We start from the raw sequence: 21,738 nt of genomic DNA, 5'->3' as shown, positions 1-21,738 counted from the left end.
CTCGTGACAACTATCTGTCCTGGCTCTTTCCCAGAGGCCTACCCTTAAGAGTTGCCTATAAACCTGCACCTGAGCCTGTGTAAGGTGCCCTCGGGGATAGGGTCCACCCTGTCCCAGAGCTGATGTGGAGGTGGGGCCAGCTACCCCGTGGCAGTGCTAAAATTACACATACACACACACACATACACACACACTCACACGCAGATTCCCCTGCCAGGTGAGCAAAGAGGCTCAGTGCAGGAGGGGCCACACTGGAAACAACCAAACCGCGGAGAACTCAGGCCCAAGGCGCTCCCACTGCTCCAAGTTGCCTTCGAGGCCCCAGAACAATTGATTCTTCAGAGCCCAGAAAGAAGACTCAGGGGAAGAGGTGTCGAGTCTATAAAGGGGAGAAGGCCCAGGAGGAAGAGAAAGAGCTGGAGTCCAGAGGGAAAGGCACCCTGGGCCCACAGCCCACGTGGGCACCCACAGCAGGTGATCACCGGGGTCTCCAGTGGGGGTTGAGGTGACCTCCAGCGTTGCACAGGCTGTGAGTGGCAGGGCAGAGAGCAGACTCCCGACCCGGTCCGGCGCTAGGGGAAAGTCTGAAGCAAACACAGAGAGGGAGGGAGGAAGGGCGGCCACTTGCAGACAGCCCTACCCAGCACCTCCTGGAACCACCTGTCAGCGCTGGCACCCCACCAAGCTCCTGAGAGGGCCTCTCAGAGAGCCGCCATGCCACAGGAGAGGGCTGTTCAATCTGACACTGGCCAGGAGGGCATGTCGCCCTCCCAGGGATGACAGCAGGGCAGTAACTCCGCTATAGGCAAGGCCCCCAGAAGCCCACCATCCCTGGGCCCTGGAGCTCACCCACGTGTGCTCCTTACTTGGTTCCAGACCACCTCTCCCACCCTCGCCTCACTCCCAGGAGCCCGAAGGCCAGAATCGCAGGAGTGGAAGGAACCACCCAAGAGGTCCTGGCATGTAGGAGTCCTGGAGCAAAGCCTCCTCGCTCTGCCCGCAAAGGCCGCATTGAGCCTGAGCACTGAGCGGGCCCCGGGGCAGCCACACGTCTGCAGACACGCACACGCGCACACAACCCGCACAGGGAACACCACGTACTGGCACCGCTCAAGGGCACGCACCTCAAGATGACCCTGACTGCCAGCTCCATTTTTAAGTCAGTCGACAGGGATAAGCGAATGGTTCAAGAGGCCACAGCTAGTGGGCCCTTTGCTCCAGGACTCAAAGCGAGGCCAAGGTCGCCAGGCTCCCTGTCACCCTCCAGCTCCCTGGGGCGTGGGGCTGCAGCACGCGGCAGGATGAGCCTCTAATGCAGTCGCGGAAGCCCCAGCGCATCGGTGAGGGTGTGTTGTCCATGCCGGCGACTCTGTGTTATGGGTTGCTGGGGCCCGGGGGCTGGCACATGAGCCTCTGCTCTATGCCCATCTCCCACAGCTTCAGTGGATCCGGGGCAGGCCCGCCACAGGCGGCTCTGGATTTCTCAAAATGACAAGAACTGCCTGGAAAATCGAGGAGAACCCTGCTGAAGGAAGGAAAAAAGGCAACCACTCTTCTCTGTTCTGGAAAATGTCTTTCTGCACCCCGGCTGCACGAGGAGGCAGCCACTGTCTATCTCGTGAGCCAGCCAAGTGCAGAGTGAAAGAGGGTTCCGGCTAGGCAGCTCCAGGCCCTGGATTCGAGTCCTGCCTCTGCCTCTTGCCAGGGCAGCAAGAGCTTCGGGAAGGTTCTGAACCTCTCTGAGCCCCGGTTTCCCATCGCTCAAGTGGAAATAATGACATGTGTTGGGTGGGGAGTTGAGAAGGTTTAATGAGCTTGTGAATGCAAAGTGCTTGGCCCAGAGTTGGAACTCAGTCAATGGTAGACCTCACCACCCTCATCATGACTATATGGACACCTGCCTAAAATCTCAGATGTCCAAGGCCTTTGTACTTTCTCCCCTATCTTGCCAACCTTGTAAAAACCCAGGAGAGCGCCTGAAATCCAAAGTCACGCTCCCCCAAGTGAATATAAATGAGCCCACTCAGTCTCCCTTCAGCAAACACAAGAAACGGGCAGGAGCCAGGCTCTGTGTGGCAACGGATGGGGCTGCCCCGTCCCAGTCTGTCAGATTCTCCTGTATAGAATCTCGCTTAATCCTTCAACCCAAAAAAAAAAAAAAAAAAAAAAATCTAATCTGTGAGTTAGGATCCACCAGTCTCTAGTGTGGAAAGGCCCAGAGAGGAGCAGAACTTTCTCAAGATCACACCAGCGGGTATCTCCACCCCACTCTCCCAGCCCCACCCACCTCTGCCTCCTGGTCTCCAAGACTGCCACGCGCTGGCTCATGCCAACACCAGTCCTGGGGGGAGTGTAACGGAAGACTGTGTGGTCTGGCAGGCAGGAAATGGCCAGGGGAGGTCATGTGGGACAGGGAGAGCCGCCCCTGGGCCTGGTGAAATCTGCCATACGTGTGATCCTGAATTACTGGCCTGGTCCCTGTCACCTTAGAGGACCCAAAAGTTGACTCTGTCCTATAGAAGGCCAATGATTCTGTACAGAAAGCGAGCCTAAGAACGCCTGGCTGGAAGGACCTGGCGGTAGCTGGACACTCACAGGAATGCCGGTTTGGGGCACCCGCTCCTTCCGGGCCTCAGTTTTCCCATCTGGAATCAGGGTGTGTGCATGTGGTGTGTGTTGGGGGAGGTGCTTTGGATGTGATAGACTTTAACATCTGAGCCAAAGCTGACACTGGGGAAGTGCAGTTCATTTTTGAGATGGGGCCAACGCACTGAGGAAGAAATGTTGCTGCCCGGGTAGCCACATGCCCTTTCTGCTGCATGGTTCGCACACGGCCCTCACATCTGGCCCCGCCCTCCAACTCCCCCACCCGCAGTGACAGAGCTAGAAGCCAGCGCACAGACAGCTGTGGGGTCTCCGCTTTCCACACCCCCACTCTTCCCCCAAGATGAGGCCGTCCAGGCCACACAGGGGAGGGGGCATGCGTCCAAGCCTGCACAATCACTCACCTTGTCTTGGGGAGACAAAGGCCAGGCTCCAGGCCTTGGCGGCCAACTGCATGGATGGAAGGACAGATCACAGAGTTGCTGAACTTAGAATTTTTTGAAATGTTAGTACCGTAATAGCTTAGATTCTTAGCGTCGTTAAAAGTCAGTATAACAATGTGTTAGATCAGAGCGGCAGAGAATCTCATTTTCAAGGACAACGATTAGCAGCACATTGAAACACACCACACACACACACACACACACACACACACACACACACACATAAATGTGGATGAGTTTCAAAATCACACAATTCACATATGGAACGATTATAGAACCTCAGACTCTTAACGTCTGACAACCAAGTGTCAGAATCATCCGTGTGGAAGCCTCGTTCTACAGGATAGTAAAACTCCGCAATCACGCGATCTAAGAAAGCTGTGTGACTGAACACCGCACAGTGTTAGCAGGCGGCCCCGGGAGTGTTCATCTCCAAGTTTCATGGAATCTTGTCATCGTACATTCCCAGGACCTCAGAAGGACAATGGTGGTTGTCTCACCTGCAGAGGCCCTCCCCCTGCACCAGCCTGAGCTCCCCACCACTTCATACCTAGGCAAAGATGCTTTTGTTCAGCTACACACCAGTATCACCTGGAGAACTGAAAGAATGCCATGGCAAGGCCTACCCCAGATCTACTGAGTCAGAATGTCCAACATCAAATGTTTAAAAGATCCTCGGGGTGCCTGGGGGGCTCGGACGGTTAAGCGTCTGACTCTGGATTTCAGCTCAGGTCATGATCGCACGGTTCATGGGATCGAACCCCTTCACGGGCTCTACGCTGTCAGTACACGGCTTGGGATTCTCTCTCCCTCTCTCTCTCTCCTCCCTCCCCCACTTGAGCACGCTCTCTCTCTCTCTGGCTCAAAACAAATAAATAAACAAAGATTCTCAAGGTGATTCTAATGTGAAATTCCAGTGGAGGACCACTGATCTGGTCAACTTTCTTCCACACTACAGACGAGTAAACAGAATACAAGTAACTGGTCCAAGGACACGCAGCCATGGTCCCTACACCAAGGTCAAGCCCCTTGGCCTTCACTTGCTTCCTCCATGTGGATCCCCTGTCTCCAGGGGCCCCGTTCCCAACTTGCTGTGTCTGCCTCACAGACCCCCCATTCCAGGGGTGTTCCCAATGGTCTCTGGAAACTGGGGTCTCCCAAGTGGCCCAGGATACAGTGCGATACCTGGAGGTTGCGAGGCTCACAAAACCACCCCCTCCCTTCCCCCTACCCTCAAAGCCCACCACCTTGTTTCAAAGCAGGCCTGGAGGGACACTTCAAAGATCATCAAGGTCAATCCCCAGCCTCCAGAAAGGCCTGTAATAAAGAAATACTACAGGCATAGGGAGTCAGAAGTCTGGGGTGCTCACTGTCACTGGCCTGTTGTATGGCCTTAGACGAGTCACCTGGCTGTGTCAAAACGGTCTAAGGCAATAGCTGGACCAAGAACCTCTGGAAATCTCTTCCGGCTCTGCGTTTTGACCTCATGCAACATGGCTCCACATTTAAGGGCATGAGGGCCTTCATCATCCTGTGCTGGCTCATTCCCAATTAGTAAGTTCCTTCTTCTATCCAACCTGAAACATTCCAGCCACCGTTTCACCCTTTGCCCTTCCGCATGAAGATAGAGACCATCTGGGCACAGATGCCCTTCACCTGCTCAGAGGAAATCCCCAGTCCTTGCACCCCGGCTGAGACGCACCCCCCCTCCCCTGTTGCAAGCATGGCCGGCCTTGCGGGCTCAGATGGGGGCTGTACTCCTAAGCAAACGGGGGTGGCCTCATCAGGGGCTGCCCGGAGCCACAGAGGCTGCCAGAGCCTCTCTGCCCATTCCCAATTTTAATCTGATGTGCTCCCGTAAGAAGGAGTCCTGCTGGGCCAGAGCGTTTCCTACAATGAGATGGGGCTTTCCACCCAAGAACCCCTATCAGGCTATGGGAAGGAGGCCCAAGAGGCAGCCTCAGAAATGGGGAAATGGGAGCCCAGATAGTCCCTCAGACCAAACTGTAATGTGCCTAAGGGTCACCTAAAAGCTTATGAAAAAAATGCCAATTTCTGATTCAGCCAGTCTGGGGGAGGGCCCAGGTTTCTGCCTTTCTGGCAAGCTCCCGGTCATGCTCCTGCTGGCCCATGGACCACACTTTGAGAAGCAGGCTTGTAGATGTTCAAAAATAAACATCTTTTTATTCCTAAGAGCCCCTTACTTCTGTTCAGCTTGGCTTTTGCAATTCCTTCCAACTTGTTGGCTCACCAGATCCACACAGCAGCTCTGAGGGGCAGACGGGATACCTATCACTGGGTCCACTGTGCAGGAGGGGAAACTGAGGTGTAGCCAAGAGCAAGGGGCTTGTTCAAGGCCACCCACCTCCTATGCTCCCTCCTCTAAACTCCTCCTCCCATGGTTGGTTAGAACCACATACCTTAGCAATGAGTGGCCTCACCCAACGACTCCCTGTATAGACCTACCACACAACTGTATAGACCTGGGGGTAGAAGCCAGCTCCTCTGTCCTGAGGCCTCTCAGGGGTCCCTAGGGGCCCTCACTCAACTGTGCTGAATGACGGCGGGCTGAGGTGGTGGAACGGAGGCTCAGGAATCAGCAAGGCTACAGAGCCACGTTCCTTGGGCTCAAATCCCAGCTATGCCCTTGGCTCCTGTGTGACCCTGGGGGAATTTCTTGATGTCTCTGAGGTCACTGATGATGTGCAAGGAGTCAGCACGGTCCCTGGCACATGGAAGGGGCTCAGCCTCTGTTAGCTCCCTGCCTTCCTTTCCTTCCCACATTCCAGTTCAGTCTTGTTCATTTCTTCCTTCCTTCCTCACAAATTTATGGCAGCACGGCCTCTGAAGCAAGACTGCCTGGGACTTTACCTGTGCTGTGTGACCCCCGGGCAAGTCACTTACCCCCTCTGGGCAATGGGGAAAATGGGCTCCCCAGCCCAGAGGGCTGTGGCAGGAAGTAGATGAGTCAACATGTGTAAAATGACTAGAGCAGCACCCGGACACAGTGAAGGCTCCCCGCACATGCAGCTACTGGCTTTAATGCCCCTCCATGTGACGGCCCCAGCTCTGCGGCAGGTGCTACAGTCGGCAGAGGGGGATCGATGTCGAAGCAGCAGAAGCAGTTCACATTTGCTGAGCGCTCACTGTGCACCAGGACTCCCTGGGCCCACCGGCCCCTGCCCCGAGATCATAATCAGAATACAAAATACTAAGCTGGACGTGTGAGGATCTTTGGGGGACACAAAGGAGGGAGTGACTGACAGATGAGAAGAGCTCAAAAGGCCTGTGGGAGGAGGGGACCCTTGGCCCAGTTTGAGCTTCGTGTTCCCCAGCAAGGGGCAGAGGGGCTCGGGCTTCCGTCCGCTTTGACTCCTTGTCATCATGCTCATGCCTTGGAAACACAGCCCCCTCCTCACCATCATCCCAACTTGTGGCATGAGAGACACCGGCTCCCATACAAAGCGTCCCTCCTTAGCCAAAGCCAGGGAAGCGCCAGGAGGCAAGGCAGCGAGGAAAGCCTGGGGCAAGGGCAGGGGGCAGGCTTTCTCCGCAGCCTGATCTCTGCCCAGGTCAGAGCACAGCAGGTGCATCGTGTGTCCTAGTGGATGGACCCGTTCTTGTGGGCAGAGAGGGGCAGTGGGAAAGGCTGGGCCCCTGGAATTGGGCAGACTTGGCCTGATCCTAACCAGCTGTGAGACAAGTTCCTTAACCTCTCTGTGCTGCTTTGTTACGAAACAAAAGAAGGAAGAAAGGAAGTGAGGGAGAGATGAAGAGAGAGAAGAAGGGGGCAGACGGACTGCAGAAACAGTCCAGGCTGGAGTGAGAATCCCGTCAGCCAGTGATGGAGGCACTTGGTAAGCCAGGCAAGAGGGAGGTCTCATGTCTGCCGGCTCCCCACCCCACTCCATGGGGATTCCTTCCCTGCCCCCACTGCCCCATTTTCTCTGCAGCCCAAACCTGAGCATGGGGGGCCTGTGGGGAGAGAGCCCAGCTCCTACAGGCAGGCCAGGTCAGCCGTGCCAAGTCCCCCAAACCAAAGCCACGGGATGCAGGAGAGTCCAATGCAGTCTCGGTCCCCAGGTGTCACCCCAGACGTGGTAGGAAGGGACGCTGCTGCTGTCCCAAATGTATCTCCAAGACCGGGCACAGAAGAGGGCAGGGGCCAGGGCAGCCCCCCGGCAGGCATGCAAGCCCCCAGAAGCCCACGTACCCTCACTCACCTCTAACCATTCCGGCAAACATTCTGTAAACGGCTGCTCGCTGGGTAGATGGGCAAACGGCCCGACTTTACAGTTTTCCAAGCATGTTTGCCTGCCTTGCCACCTGGATCTCACAGAGGCCCTGACACGGCTTTCTGGCTGGCCCAGTCATTCAGAGGCTCCAGCAGTGTGTGGGCTCAAGGGCAGGACAGACTGAGCCAAAGCTGAACAGCCACTGAGGGGCAGGCCTGGGACGGGAGCTCAGGACTTCTGACCCCGATGCCCATGCTTGCCCCCTCTGCAGCCAAGCAGACACAGACCCTGCCTGGGGTCGGGCCCCCGGAAAGTAGGAGAGAGAGTTGTGTGAGGACCAGCCCGGGGCTGGGCAGGGCTCAGCAAGGCAGGGGGCATGGAGGGGCACAGGAGGATGCTCAAAGGAGAGGCTACATTTGGGCTGGGCTGGGAGAAGAAGATGGAGGAAAACGAGAGTGAATTACCAGCCGAGGGCACGGCACAGGCAGAGTCCCGGGGCCCGGGAAGGCTCGGCAGAGCTCAAACGGCAAATGGACGGGGACTGCCTCCCGGAGCCGCACTGGGGCCACATTCCAGGACTGGGGCAGAGCAGAGCCCGCATAATGAGGGGAACTGTCTGTCCTCTGGGAACTAGACAGAGAGGCAGTACAGGTTGAGAGGCCACTGAAGGCCTGCGGTGGGGAGCTGGTCATGAAAAGTGTGGCTCAGAGAGAAGAGCCTAAGGGTCTAGGATGGCTGGGGAGGCGCGTGAGGGAGGAGGGTTCAGGCTGGGCTCTGAAAGAGGGTACGAGGGAAGAGATTAGGGAAGGGCACTGCTGCAGGGTCAGGGAGGGGGGAACGGCATGAGCAAAGGCAGAGGCTGAGAGTCCCAGGTGCGCATGTGGACATGCAGGTGTGGGTGTGCACCTGTGTGTGTGGTTAAGCGGCCTGGCAGGGTGAGGCGGGGGAAAAGGAAAGAGGAAGGTTCGGTGCCTGTTTCGTCTCAGGCTGCTTCTCATCTACCTCACACCCACCCTGTAAAGCCAGGCTCTTTACAAATGAGGGCAGATAAGGCCCAGGAGGCCAGCGATGTCCCAGGTAACACTAACAAGAGCTGTCATTTACTGGACGCCAAGCTCTGTATCAGTTGCTTTGCTCACACATTTCCCACAAACACCCCACAAGGTAAGTGGGCCCATTTTACAGATGCCTGGGTGCAGGTGTGCACAAGGACCCGCGGCCGGGAAAGAGCAGAAGTGTGGTCCGAGCCCAGCTCTGTGAAATTCCACTGCCCTGCACTCTCCTGTCCTCAAGGAACGTGAGGGGGTCAAGGGATGACCTCGTCAGAACCTTCACAGGGCCTGGAGAACCACCCTGAGCTACCCCAAGAGGAAAACAACTGTATGTGAGGTGCAGGCCAAGAGCCTGGCACACAGGAGGCCATGGGCAGGTGAGGAATTAATGAGTGAGTAAATGGGGGTCCTTTGGGCGTTGGGAGGAGAGAGGTCCCTTTGAGCTTGGAGGATAGGAAAAATCAGAGAAGGGCTGCCTGGAGAGAAAGCGACACTGGGGAGCTATTTCGTCCAAGGATGCAACTGCTTGGCTCCAGGCCTCCATCTATTAAGCCCTGCAGGTGGTTCAAGGACCACGGCAGGTCCTGGATCCCAGTTCTTCCAGCATCCCTGCCCCTCCAGCCCAGGGGCAGAGGATTGAGAAGGTAAGGCCAACTGACATGGCACGATTGCTGGGGGCTCCGAGTCACCATCTGTGGTCCACTTAAAAGGAGAACTGACAGCTGAGGATGTGAAACCAGCCCCTTGGACTCTTTCCTGCCAGGCCCGGGAGAGCAGGAAGGATGTACAAGTGGCTGCCCAGGGAGCCCCCACGCCCTGCACCCCACCCCTCCATCCCTCCCCCCCCCCCGCAGCTGCTCCCACTTGTCTGTGCCAGGGCCAGCAGTCGGCTGCCTGGGCCAGAGGGGAGTTGACAGCCCACAGGAGGTCTTGGGCACCTTCCGGCTAGCCCCAGTGACCTCCTCCTGGAGCTCCTACTTGGGCCAAATGGAGCTTCCAGGACCCAGTCCCTGCCTTCCTGCCCCTCAAGCAAACCTGGGTAACCCAAAGTCATAAGAGCCTGCCCCCGCCCCATCCAAAGGCTTCTGAGGAAAGCGCATGCGTGACGATCACACGACCCCAGAGGCAGCCCCCTCTGTGGGACCAGGGCGGGATGGGGGGACAGGGTCCCCTCTGATAAGCCCACAGCCTGAAGCACTTTCTCAGACCTCTGGAATGTCTTAAAACGGTCTGAAACAGCCGAGCTGGGGCTTAACAATAACAATGGTCAATAACACCACCGCAACCACTAACACGGTGCATGCGAGGTGCCAGGCTCTCTGTGCAGCGATTCAGATAAAAGTAACTCATTTATCCTCACAACATCCCACAATCTTCATCTTACAGAGGAGGAAACTGAGGCCCAGAGACATCCCGTTAATTTTCCCACAGACGCGCAGCTAACACAAAACAGTGCTAGGGGTTCAACTCAGGGGGGCTGGTGTCGGGAGCTGTGCTCGGAACTACCATGCCGCAAGGAAGGGGACTCAGAAGGCCACCACACTGGGTCTGGGGTCCTTCTCCAACGTCAGCACCTGTGCCAGTCGGCAGCCCCAACACCATCCCCCACCCACACCCATCCCGGCTAACATTCCCCGAACGCTTGAGACATTCCGGGTCCTGTGCCAAGCGCTGGAACATCACAGCCAAGCCCCTGGCCGCTCAGCCAGCCCCAGGGTTTGGCAGGAACGCTGCGATACCTGTTATGTGCACACGCAGGCCAGCAGCCGTGGGCCAGCCCTTCCTCGCTGGAGTCACAGAATGACACTGTCTTGCCTTCCTCCTTACTTTCTTCCTTCCTCACTCTATTGATCTTTCATAGCATGTAATCCTGGCCCTGTGCTGGGAAACCTCAGTTTCCCCACCAGCACACTAATGGTCTTGAGCCCAAGGATCTGCAGGGAAAATCCTGCGTACCTTCCGTCCCTCTCTGCCTGTCCCCTCTGGGCCCAGAGGAAATCCAGGCTTGCAGTGAGGTCAGGACTGGAATGGGGGGCTGGAAACCCCAGGTGGAGATCAGACATAGGCTGGTGGCCACAGCCCTCCCTGCCTCCTTCAGAAACCCCATGGACACCAGTCTGCTCTGGCCTGGGGAGCAGTCCAAGGTCTAGGGTCCAGGAGCTGTAGAGATCGGAGTGGGGGAGAAGGGGGCCTTGACCAACCTTCCCCCTTTCCCTTGCCTCTTGTCCCTCACTCGAGCGAGACCCTGAAACTATTCACATCCCCGCCTCTAAGGTTTTCAGCTATCCTAGGATCGATTCTCTCCCTGCTCTATTTTTCTTCTTCTTTTGCAATCTCCAAGTAACCCGAGCTGCCAGATGGGTGGGGGCGATGATTGTTTTCTGTCTGACATCTGGATTTCATTAGCAGCCCTGGGCATGCTGACTCAGGAACAGCAGCTCCCCTGGGCTCAGGCCCTCCCCAGACCCCTCATGGCGCCTGGTCCTTCACGGACATGGGAGGCCACAGGTGATGGCACCCCTCGGGCCTCCCCCAAAGGTATAAGCAGCCCTCCACCCCCACAAGAACATCGTGGAGAGTGACAGAGCCTGAGAGCTTGGAGAATTTCTGCTCATAGCTCAGTGCCTGATGGGAGGCTGCCAGGCTGAGTGTGGCCGGGCCTGACTGCCATGGAAGTGTGGACAGAGGGCTTAGAGATAGGACACTGGGTCCTGGCTGTACTGCCCTCATCGGACACCCCAGCCTCCGTTCATACAGAGACACTGAGTGGGCCATCGAGGCAGGGAGTCCTGCATGGCCCCAAATCGCAGATACACTTTGGAGAGGAGGAATGGTGGCCCAGCGTGGGCACCATGCCCCAGAGATGGTACTTTCTGACAGTGTCTGGAATTCCCCCCCCCACCTCCAACCTTGCTCACCCTCCCTTGTCTAATATCTGGTCTTATCATCTGTCCACGTTACTGGACTGGTTTTGTTTACCAGTCTTGCTTCCTCCAGCCCGGCCTCCAACCTGCCACCGTGAGCTTTCAAAATGCCAATCCGAGCATGTCACCTAAAACCGTTGGATGGCTTCTCCCTGCCCTCCAGATAAAGTCCAAGTTTGTGCAGCTTGGCACACAGGCCCTTCACCACCTGCTGTGGCCACACCTCCCTCTCCTCCCCACTCACTCAGAGCCCCAGCCATAGCCAAGGGCTCGCGTTCCCGGAAAGCATACCCTCGTTATTTACATGCTTGCTTGGAAGCCTTCCCCACCCCAGTTCTAGACTCCTCCTCTCTGAGGTTTCACATGAAACCCCAGGCTGAGCTGGTCCTTCCCTGCAAACCTCAACCATGGCCCTGGTCACCCTGAACAGCCAATAGTGTTTCTGTCTATCCCACTGAGGACAGAGATAGGGCCTTATCTACAACTGGTCTGGCATACAGGAGGCTTAGAAAGGGTCAGGCAACTGAAGTGTGGCCAGGGCCCAGCTCCATCCTGGACAGACTATATGTCCTGGGCAGAGGTGGCACCGAGCCAAGCCCCCACTACAAACACACATACTCACGCAGGTTCACGTGCAGCTGGCTTGGAGCAAAATGCTACCACTCACAGCCTGCCACGCTGGTGTGCAGAAGCCAACAGGAGACGCACAGATAACCCTGCAGGTGGGCCCAGCAGACAGCAACCGTGCCTCTCGTACAGCCAGCTGGGATTTTTGCTCGCACCACAGCTGCAGCCCTAACCCACTCCGGCCTTCCTGACAGACTCCCTGGGGCTGGGCCAGCAGTGCGATCTTCCACACACAACAACGTGGCCAGACCAGGCCTATTGTGGCCTCTGCTCACCTCATCCTTGTCCCTCCTTATTTCCAGTAGCCCATCTTTTTAAAGAACCCCAACTTTCTGAGAGCGTGGAGATCAAAGTCTGGACGTTAAGGCCGATAGATCATAGAACCTAATTTAAAAAGCATGGGCTCTGGCATGAAGAAGGCCTGAGTCCCAATTCTATCTTTGCTGTTTACTAGCTATGTGACTTTTGACAAGTCATTGGGCTTCTCTGGGCCTCAGCTTTATCATCTGGCAATTGATCGGATAGAGTTTTGGAGAGAATTAAGTGAGTTAATACATACTGCACATCTAGCTCAGTGGTCAACTCAATGCTTACAGACTACTATCATTGTTGTTAATGTTGTTGTTGCCCTTGAACTGGAGGACTGGCACAGGGTGGAGACAGCAGCAGGGGCAGGTTTTTCAAGAACCAAATGGCAGACTTTCTTGACTCCTGGACCTTCCAGGGCCAGTGCTGACACTGGCTGGAGAGGGACCCTGGCCCAGGCACAGCCCCACCACACAAAGAGGGGCTGCCCTTCAGCATCACTGGTAATTGGTTTCCAGCACCTTCTGCATCCGCTTCAGGGGGCTCCCAGTCTTCCTGTAGTGCCCGATCCCCCTCACACTGCCCCTGGGACATATGAGAGGCCCCATCAGTCCGATGGCTGAACTGGACACCTCTCTCCACCCTTAAGGTTGGAAAAGAATCAATTAACAGAGTACCAGGTTCCTGTACACTCAGTAGCATGTCCTGGGCTCAGCTCTGCCCTGGGCAGATTATGTGTCCTGGGTACAGAAGGGGCACTAGGCCAAGCCCCCACCACAAACACACATACCCACGCAAGCTCACATGCAGTTGGCTCAGACAAAGTACTGCCATTCAGGTCTCTGCAGCCTGCCACACTGGCTTGCAGAAGCCAACATGAGATGCACAGATAACCCTGCAGGTGGGCCCAGCAGACAGCAACCATGCCTCTTGCACAACCAGCTGGGATTTTTGCTGTCATAGAGCTGGCAGCCCCTACCCATCCCGGCCTTCCTGACTGCACCGGGGGCCTCAGAGTATCTCCTGGTTCCTGTCCCACCACCCAGGCCATTGGCAGTGAATGCCTTAACCACGGTCTCACTGCTGTCTCACTCGGAGACCGGAGCTCCACAGGCGGCTTCAGGACCTAGGCAGGGCTGCCTAGAATTCTCCACATTCTGCTCCCAGTTGGACCATTTAAGATCTTAAAAGCATCAGGTCACTTAAAAATCATTCCACAAAAGGAGAGGAGAGAAAGGAGCAGAAAAAATATTTGAAGAAATAATGGCTGAAAACTTCCCAAGTCCAGTGAAAAACTTTAAGCAACACATCCAAGCAGCTCAATAGACTCCAAGTGAACACGAAGAGATCCACAAATAGACACATCATAGTAAACTGCTGAAAACTAAAACAAGGAGAAGATGTTGAAAGCTGCAAGAGGAAAATGACATGTCATTTACAATGGAATTCTAACAATGTTAACAACTGACTTCTCATCAGAAATGATGGTGGCCAGAGGGCAGTGGGGTAACAGTCAGTGTGGTCAAAGATTAAGAAAAAACAAAAAAACCCAAAAACAAAAAAAAAAACCCTGTCAGCCAAGAATTCTATACCCTGCAAAGATATCTTTTAAAAAAATGAAAGGGAGATAAAGACATTCCCAGATAAACAAAAACACAGAATTCATTGCTGACACACACTTTCAAGAATACTATAGGAAGTTCTTCAGGCTGAAAGCCAATGACCCCAGACATAATTCAAATACACATTAAAAACAGGAGTTCTAGTAAGATGATTATGTAATTATAAATAGCACATCTGCATATTTCTTGTCCTTTCTTCTCTGATTTAAAAAGCAGATGTAGGGGCACGTAGGTAACTTAGTCGGCTAAGCGTCTGACTTTGGCTCAGGTCATGATCTTGCAGTTCGTGAGTTTAAGCCCGGCATCGGGTTCTGTGCTGACAGTTTGGAACCTGGAGCCTACTTCAGATTCTGTGTCTCCTTCTCTCTCTGCCCCTCCCCCACTCACGCTTTGTCTCTGTCTCTCAAAATAAACATTTAAAAAAATAATAATAAAAACAAATGTAGAAAACAGTATGTACGTAATGTATTACTTGTCCTATAACATAGAAATGTAAGATATTTGCCACTAATAGCACAGAGAAGGCAGGTAGAAGCAAATCTGTCTTGGGCCAAGGAAATTACTCCAGGTGATAAACTGAGTCCACAGGAACAAATGAAGAGATCTAGAAACTGGAAATAAAAAGCTACCATAACAAAAACTGTGAACATACAATTGTTCTCTTTTCTTCTTCCAGCTTCTCTAAGACACATAAAATTATATAAAGTAAGAATTATAACAAGTATCATTTAATTACAACACACATAGATGTAACATATAGAACAATAATGCCACAAACATCAGAAAAAGAGAACAGAGCTATAAAGGAGTGATATTTCTATATCTTATTGGAATTAAGTTGGTATAAATCTGAAGCAGATTTTATAGGTTAAGATATGTAACATAAGCCTGAGAGCAGCTTTAAAAAAAAAAGTGAAAAAAATCATTAAAGAAATTAAAAAGTGTACATTAGAAAAGTATCACTTAATGCAAAAGGAAGCAGTACAGGAGGAACAGAGGAACAGAGAAGACATGAGTAATTCAGAAAACAAAAAGTAAGATAGCAGACCTAAATCTGACTATATCAATAATCACATATATAAAAAGGAGCATTAATTGTTGATAATATGAATGGATCAAACAATCCAAACAAAAGGCAGGGATTTTCAGAGTGCATATAAAAAGTAAACCAAGATCCAACTGCATGCTGTCTACAGGAGACACAACTTAGATCTAAAGATATGAATATGATTTAGATCTAAAGGTATGAACATATCTTCATATGAAGATATGAAGTAAAATGATGGGCAAAGATCTATCGTGTACACAGTAACCATAAGGAAGCTGGTTATACTAACATCAGACAAATTTGACTTTAAAGCAAAAAATGTTGGGGCGTCTGGGTGGCTCAGTCAGTTTAGCGCCCAACTTTGGCTCAGGTCATGATCTTGCAGTTCATGGGTTCAAGCCCCGCATTGGGCTCTGTGCTGACAGCTCAGAGCCTGGGGCCTGCTTCAGATTCTGTGTGTATGTGTGTGTGTGTCTCTCTCTGCCCCTCCCTCATTTGCGCTCTGCCTCTATCTCTCTCTCAAAAAGTGAATAAACATTTAAAAAAAACTTTTTTAAACAAAAAATGTTACTAGAGATAAACAGGGACACTTTATCACGATAAAAGGATCAATTCATCAGAAATTGATAGACACAGATGTAGCTAACAAGGGAGCACCAAAATACATGCAATAAAAACTGGCAGAATTGAAGAAAAAAAATAGTCAATTCAACAATAATAGAGATTCCAATACTCCTATACTTACAATAATGGATACAAGAATGAGGTAGAACATTAGCAAGGGGACAGAAGACATGAAGAACATCACACCAACTAGACCTAACAGACACCTACAGAACATGCCAACAAACAACGACAGGACTCATTCTCTTCTCAAGTGCCCATGAACTGTTCTCCAGGACAGCCCAAAGGCTATGAGACAAACCGCAACAAATTTAGAAGCACTGAAATAACACAAAGTGTTATTTAACCACAATGGAATAAAACGAGAAATCATTTTTAAAAGATACTTGAGACACTCGCAAATAATGTGGATATTAGACAACACACTTCTAAACGACCAGTGGGTCACAGAAGAAATCACAAGGGAAATCAGAAAATACTCTGTGATGAATGAAAATGAAGACACAACATACAAAATTATGAGATGCAGCTCAGAGGAAAATTTGGACCTGTGAATCAATATTAAAAACGGAAGAGGGGCTCCTGGGTGGCTCAGTCGGTTAAGCATCTGACTCTTAATTTCAGCTCAGGTCATGATCTCATGATTCGTTGAGTTTCAGTCCCACATCAGGCTCTGCGCTGATAGCACAGAGCCTGCTTGTGATTCTCTCTCCTCTCTCTCTGCCCCTCCCCCTCACACGTGCACATGCACTTCTATTTTACAAATAGAAGAAAGAGGGGTGCCTGGGTGGCTCATTTGGTTGAGCATCCAACTATTGGTTTCAGCCCAGGTCACAATCCGGGCATGGGATCGAGCCCTGCATTGGGCTCCGTGCTGAGTGTGGAGCCTGCTCGAGATTCTCTTTCTCTCTCTCCCTCTGTCTCTCTGCCCGACTCATGCTCTCTCTCTAAAATAAAATAAAATAAAATAAAATAAAATAAAATAAAATAAAAATTTTTAAATAAAAAAAATAGAAGAAAGATGTAAAATCAGTAACCTAACTTTCCATCTTACAAAACTGGACAAAGAGCAGACTAAACCTGAAATAAGTTGAAGGAAGGAAATAATAAAAATTAGAATGAAAAATTGAAAGCAAAGACTCAGATATTTGCACACCCATGTTCATAGCAGCATTATTCACAATAGCTGAAAGATGAAAGCAATCCAGGATAGATAAATAGACAAACAAAATGTGGTCTACACACCACACACACACCACACACACACACACACACACATACTATTTGGCCTTTAAAAGAAAGGAAATTTTGAAACTTGCTACAACATGACTGAACCTTGAGGACATTATGCTAAGTGAAATAAGCCAATCGCAAAAGGACAAATAGTGTGATCCCACTTATGTGAGGTACCTAGAGTAGTCAAATCATAGGAACAGAATGTAGCATGGTAGTTGCCAGGGAATAGGGGAAGGAAGGAAGTGGGGGGATTATTGCTTAATGGGTACAGAGTTTCACAAAATAAAGAGAGTTCCACGGATGGATGGCGGTGATGGTTGCCCAACAGGTGAATATACAAGTGACCCTTGCACAGTGTGGGGGCTGAGGTGCCAACCACCAAAATAGTCACAAATATGTGTAAACTCTTGACTCTCCCCAAACTTAACTACTAATAAATAGCCTTACCAATAACATAGTCAACCTATATTTTGTATGTTACATGCATTCTATACTGTATACAATCAAGTTTGCTAGAGAAAAGAAACTGTCATTAAGAAAATCATAAGGAAGAGAAAATACGTTTACTGTACTGTATGGTTTTTACTGAAAAAAATCCATGTATAAATGGACCCACACAGTTCAAACCAATGTTGTCCAAGGGTCAACTGTATTTCATGCCACTGAATTGTACATGTAAAATAGTTAAGGTGGTAAATTTATGTTGTATTTATTTTACCACAATTTTTTTAAAAGATTACAGGGGAAAGTAATGTAATAGAGAACAGAAAAAACAGTACAGGCAATCAACTAAACCAAAAGTTGGTCTTTTGAAAAGTTTAACATAACTGACAAACACGTAGCTAGATTGACCAAGAAAAAAAAAAAAAAAAGACAGAAAAAGAGAGAGAAGGCTCAAATTACATGAATCAGAAACAAAAGAGGGGGACATTATAACCAACTTTAGAGAAATGAACAGGATTATAAGAGATATTATGAACAAGTGTATGCCAGTAAATTCAATAACTTAGATGAAATAAACAAATTCTATAAAGAAACAAACTACAGAAACTGACTCAAGAAGAAATAGAAAACCCAAATAGACTTATGACACAAAAAAAGACTGAATTCATAATTTTAAAAATCTGCCCACAAGAGAAAGCCCAAGTTCAGATGCCTTCACAGGTGAGTTCTACCAGACACTAAAGAAGAGTTAATAGTAATTCTTCACAAACTCTTCCAGAAAATAGAACAAGATGGAACACTTCCCAAATCATGGAACTGATAAATGCTATTACATGGATGAACCTTGAAAGCAATATGCTAAATGAAAGAATCCAGTGACAAACAACCACACATTATATGATTCTCTCTGTGTGAAATGTCCAGCATAAGCAAATCCTTAGAGATAAAAGTAGATTATTGGTTGCTAGGGGTTGGGGAACCAGGAGGTAGTGACAGCTAAAGAGTATGAGGTTTCTATTTGAGATGATAAAAATGATGTAGAGGGGCACCTGGGTGGCTCAGTCAGCTAACATCCAACTCTTGATTTCGGCTCAGGTTATGATCTCACCGTTAGTGAGTTTGAACCCTGGGCTCTGCGCTGACAGAGCAGAGACTGCTTGAGTTTCCCTCTCGTTCTCTGCCCCTCCCCCGCCTGAACTCTCTCTGTCTCTCTCAAAATAAATAAATAAACTTTAAAAAAATGTTCTCTAATTGGGGTGCCTGGCTGGCTCACTTGGTAGAACATGTGACTCTTGATCTTGGGTTCCTGAGTTTGAGCCCTACATTAGGGGTAGAGATTACTTTAAAAAATACGACCTTTTAAAAAATATCCTATAGGGGCGCCTGGGTGGCGCAGTCGGTTAAGCGTCCGACTTCAGCCAGGTCACGATCTCGCGGTCCGTGAGTTCGAGCCCCGCGGCGGGCTCTGGGCTGATGGCTCAGAGCCTGGAGCCTGTGTCCGATTCTGTGTCTCCCTCTCTCTCTGCCCCTCGCCTGTTCATGCTCTGTCTCTCTCTGTCCCAAAATTAAAAATAAAAACGTTGAAAAAAAAAATTAAAAAAAAATAAAAAAATAAATAAATAAATAAATAAATAAATAAATAAATATCCTATAATTGATTGTGGCAATGGTTGCACGGCTCTGTGAATATACTAAAAAATTACTGACTTGTCCACTTTCAATGGGTTAATTATAGGGTATGTGAATTATATCTCGCTAAGCGTGTTACCAAAACAAGCATTCCCATTCCACTTTTAAATATTTTATATATGCTGAACTCATAGTATCCCATGTGACAAAAGCCTTGCCCACCCATTCCGCCATTCCAGAAGACCTGTACTGAGCACCTGTGTGTGATATCTCGGGCCAGCATGGCGGTAGAGAGATGAATCTAGCCCAGCACCTGCCCCTGGAGCTTGTGGTCAGGTGAGGGATGGGAAGCATCTAATTATATTCCAGCCTGCCAAAATACGTAGTACCTTGCCAAATCCCTTACCTGGTACCTCTCCACTGTGACCCGAGGGAGAGAAAAAAAAAATGATGCTAACCAACATTTATTGAGCGCTTACTGTGTGCCAGACATTGTGCTAAGCACTTTCCATGCATTAGTTCCTTGAATCTGCACAACAATCCTATGAGTTAGTGTCCTCATCAGCTTCACTTTACAGATGATAAAACTCTCATGAAAGGTAGAGGGAGGTCCTCAGGCCCGCAGGAGTCTCTGATAGAATCCGGTTTGAGAGGGAGCTGGAAGAGAGCCTTGACCCGCTCAAGAGGGAAACTGAGGCCCCACAGGGCCTGGGCATCTCAGCCTGGGTTGGAATGAATGCTCAAGAAAGCAAAGAGCACTGGGGCGCCTGGGTGGCGCAGTCGGTTAAGCGTCCGACTTCAGCCAGGTCACGATCTCGCGGTCCGTGAGTTCGAGCCCCGCGTCAGGCTCTGGGCTGATGGCTCGGAGCCTGGAGCCTGTTCGATTCTGTGTCTCCCTCTCTCTCTGCCCCTCCCCCGTTCATGCTCTGTCTCTCTCTGTCCCAAAAATAAATAAACGTTGAAAAAAAAAAAAAAGAAAGCAAAGAGCACTGAAGTCCCAAGACTGGGGTTCTCATGTATATTCTGCCCTCTCCTCAGCACTTCACCTCTTTGAGACTCGGTTTGTCCAGCTGTAAAATGGGTACTCCTACTAAACTGTAAGATCAGCACTCCCACTTCTGCAGGCAGAGTTCAGAGCCCCGCACGGGCTAAGTGAATATACTGTGCAATCCAGATAAAGAAATATAGAGGAAGAACCAGGTTTTTCACTGTGCTGGAAATCGAGAGGCACTGACACCGAGGTCAGGGACACTCTGCCCCCTCGTTAGAAGAGTTCTGGTGCCTTCTGGAGAGAGGGTTGGGCATGCGCGCGCGTGTGCACACACACACGTTCCTCCACCTCTGCCTCATCATCCCTTGCCTTTGGATAGTGGTCACCCTTCTTCCACCAACCCGCCAACCCCACTCAAGCCCTCCTTCTCCTGGAAGCTTTCCCAGGCTGCCAGCTCAGCACAGGCACACCTCCTTAGAGCCCAAGAACCCCTGTTGGGGTCTGATGCCACCTGCTGCCGGGGTGAAAATTCCAGCTCCTCCGCTGACTGGCTCAATGATCCTGTGTGAGTGCCTGACTCACACAAAGCATCACGTAACATGAGGCTAATGAGAGACCTGACATGCCGGGTAGTTGTGAGCAAAGGCTGTAGGCAGGAGATGATGAGGTACGGTGAGTGACTGAGAGTGCTCTCACAGGGGCGCAGCTGGGGAAGTTACGAGGGGCCGCTGCCCGGGTGGGCCATGGGCATATCCTTGAGGAGCAACCAGATCCTTAGCTGCCTGTTTGCCCCTGGACCCATCCAGAGAACCTCTAGGGAGTAGGGGCCTTACCCTCTGCTGAGATCCCCTCGTGCCAAGGGCCCCTGGCTTACTGCGTACACTGAGGCAGACGGGGCCCATTGGAGGGGGGTCTGGAGGACAGCCGTCATGGGCCGGCCCCCATCCGCAAGGTCTGGGGTGGGCCTCTCTTAACCAGGGGTGGGGGGAGGGGGAGATCACTGGTATCCACAAATCACTGGGGATTTTACTAAAATGCAGTTATGTGGGGGGGGCACCTGGGTGACTCAGTCGGTTGAGCGTCTGACTTCGGCCCGGAGCCTGGAGCCTGCTTCGGATTCTGTGCCTCCCTCTCTCTCTGCCTCTCTCTCTCTCTCTCTCTCTCTCTCTGTCTCAAAAATAAACATTAAAGGGCGCCTGGGTGGCGCAGTCGGTTAAGCGTCTGACTTCAGCCAGGTCACGATCTCGCGGTCGGTGAGTTCGAGCCCCGCGTCAGGCTCTGGGCTGATGGCTCAGAGCCTGGAGCCTGTTTCCGATTCTGTGTCTCCCTCTCTCTCTGCCCCTCCCCCGTTCATGCTCTGTTTCTCTCTGTCCCCCCCAAAAAAATAAATAAACGTTGAAAAAAAAAATAAACATTAAAAACATTTTTTCATAAAAAAAAAAAAAGATTCTGCATTTCTAACAAGCTCCCAGGCGACACTGATGTGGCTATGCCTGGCCACACTTTGCGTAGCAAGGACCTAACGTGGGGCACGGCTGTTTCTGAGAAGAGGAGGAAGCAACAAGCCCGTCTCGGCCTCCCACTGGTCTGAAGGCACCCAGCCCCACCCAGCCACTCCCCAGGCTTCCAACATCTGGAGGGTAAGACTGCATGGATTTTCTGAGTTTCCAGGATCCCATTTCCATCACATATGTAAAATTAAAGTAAAAATACACATTATGAAAACATTAGAAAGTACGAAAAATAATAGGAAAAAAAATCACGGACCATCTTGTAACGTATTTAAAACAACGCTAACCTCTCTCCCCAAGATGCCAAAGCCATGTCGGTCAGAGAGTCCAAGGTCGTCTCGTGAGTGGGATCTGACCCGCCCCGTCACAGCGAAGCACTGAGTGGGAGACAGGGGCTGCTCCCCACACTCTCCACCTCCTGGCACCCTTCCCACCCCGAGAG

At 51.2% G+C, this 21,738-nt stretch overlaps 1 protein-coding gene across 1 annotated transcript in view; it reads right to left on the bottom strand.

Annotated features, from left to right (window-relative positions):
• Positions 1–21,738, bottom strand: part of ZCCHC24 (zinc finger CCHC-type containing 24) — a 63,962-nt gene that overhangs the window by 29,388 nt on the left and 12,836 nt on the right.

The sequence above is a fragment of the Lynx canadensis genome, chromosome D2, assembly GCF_007474595.2.
Source record: "Lynx canadensis isolate LIC74 chromosome D2, mLynCan4.pri.v2, whole genome shotgun sequence".
Classification (NCBI taxonomy): domain Eukaryota; kingdom Metazoa; phylum Chordata; class Mammalia; order Carnivora; family Felidae; genus Lynx; species Lynx canadensis.
Note: the sequence above shows the minus strand (reverse complement) of the source record. Positions and strands in the feature narration are given on the sequence as shown.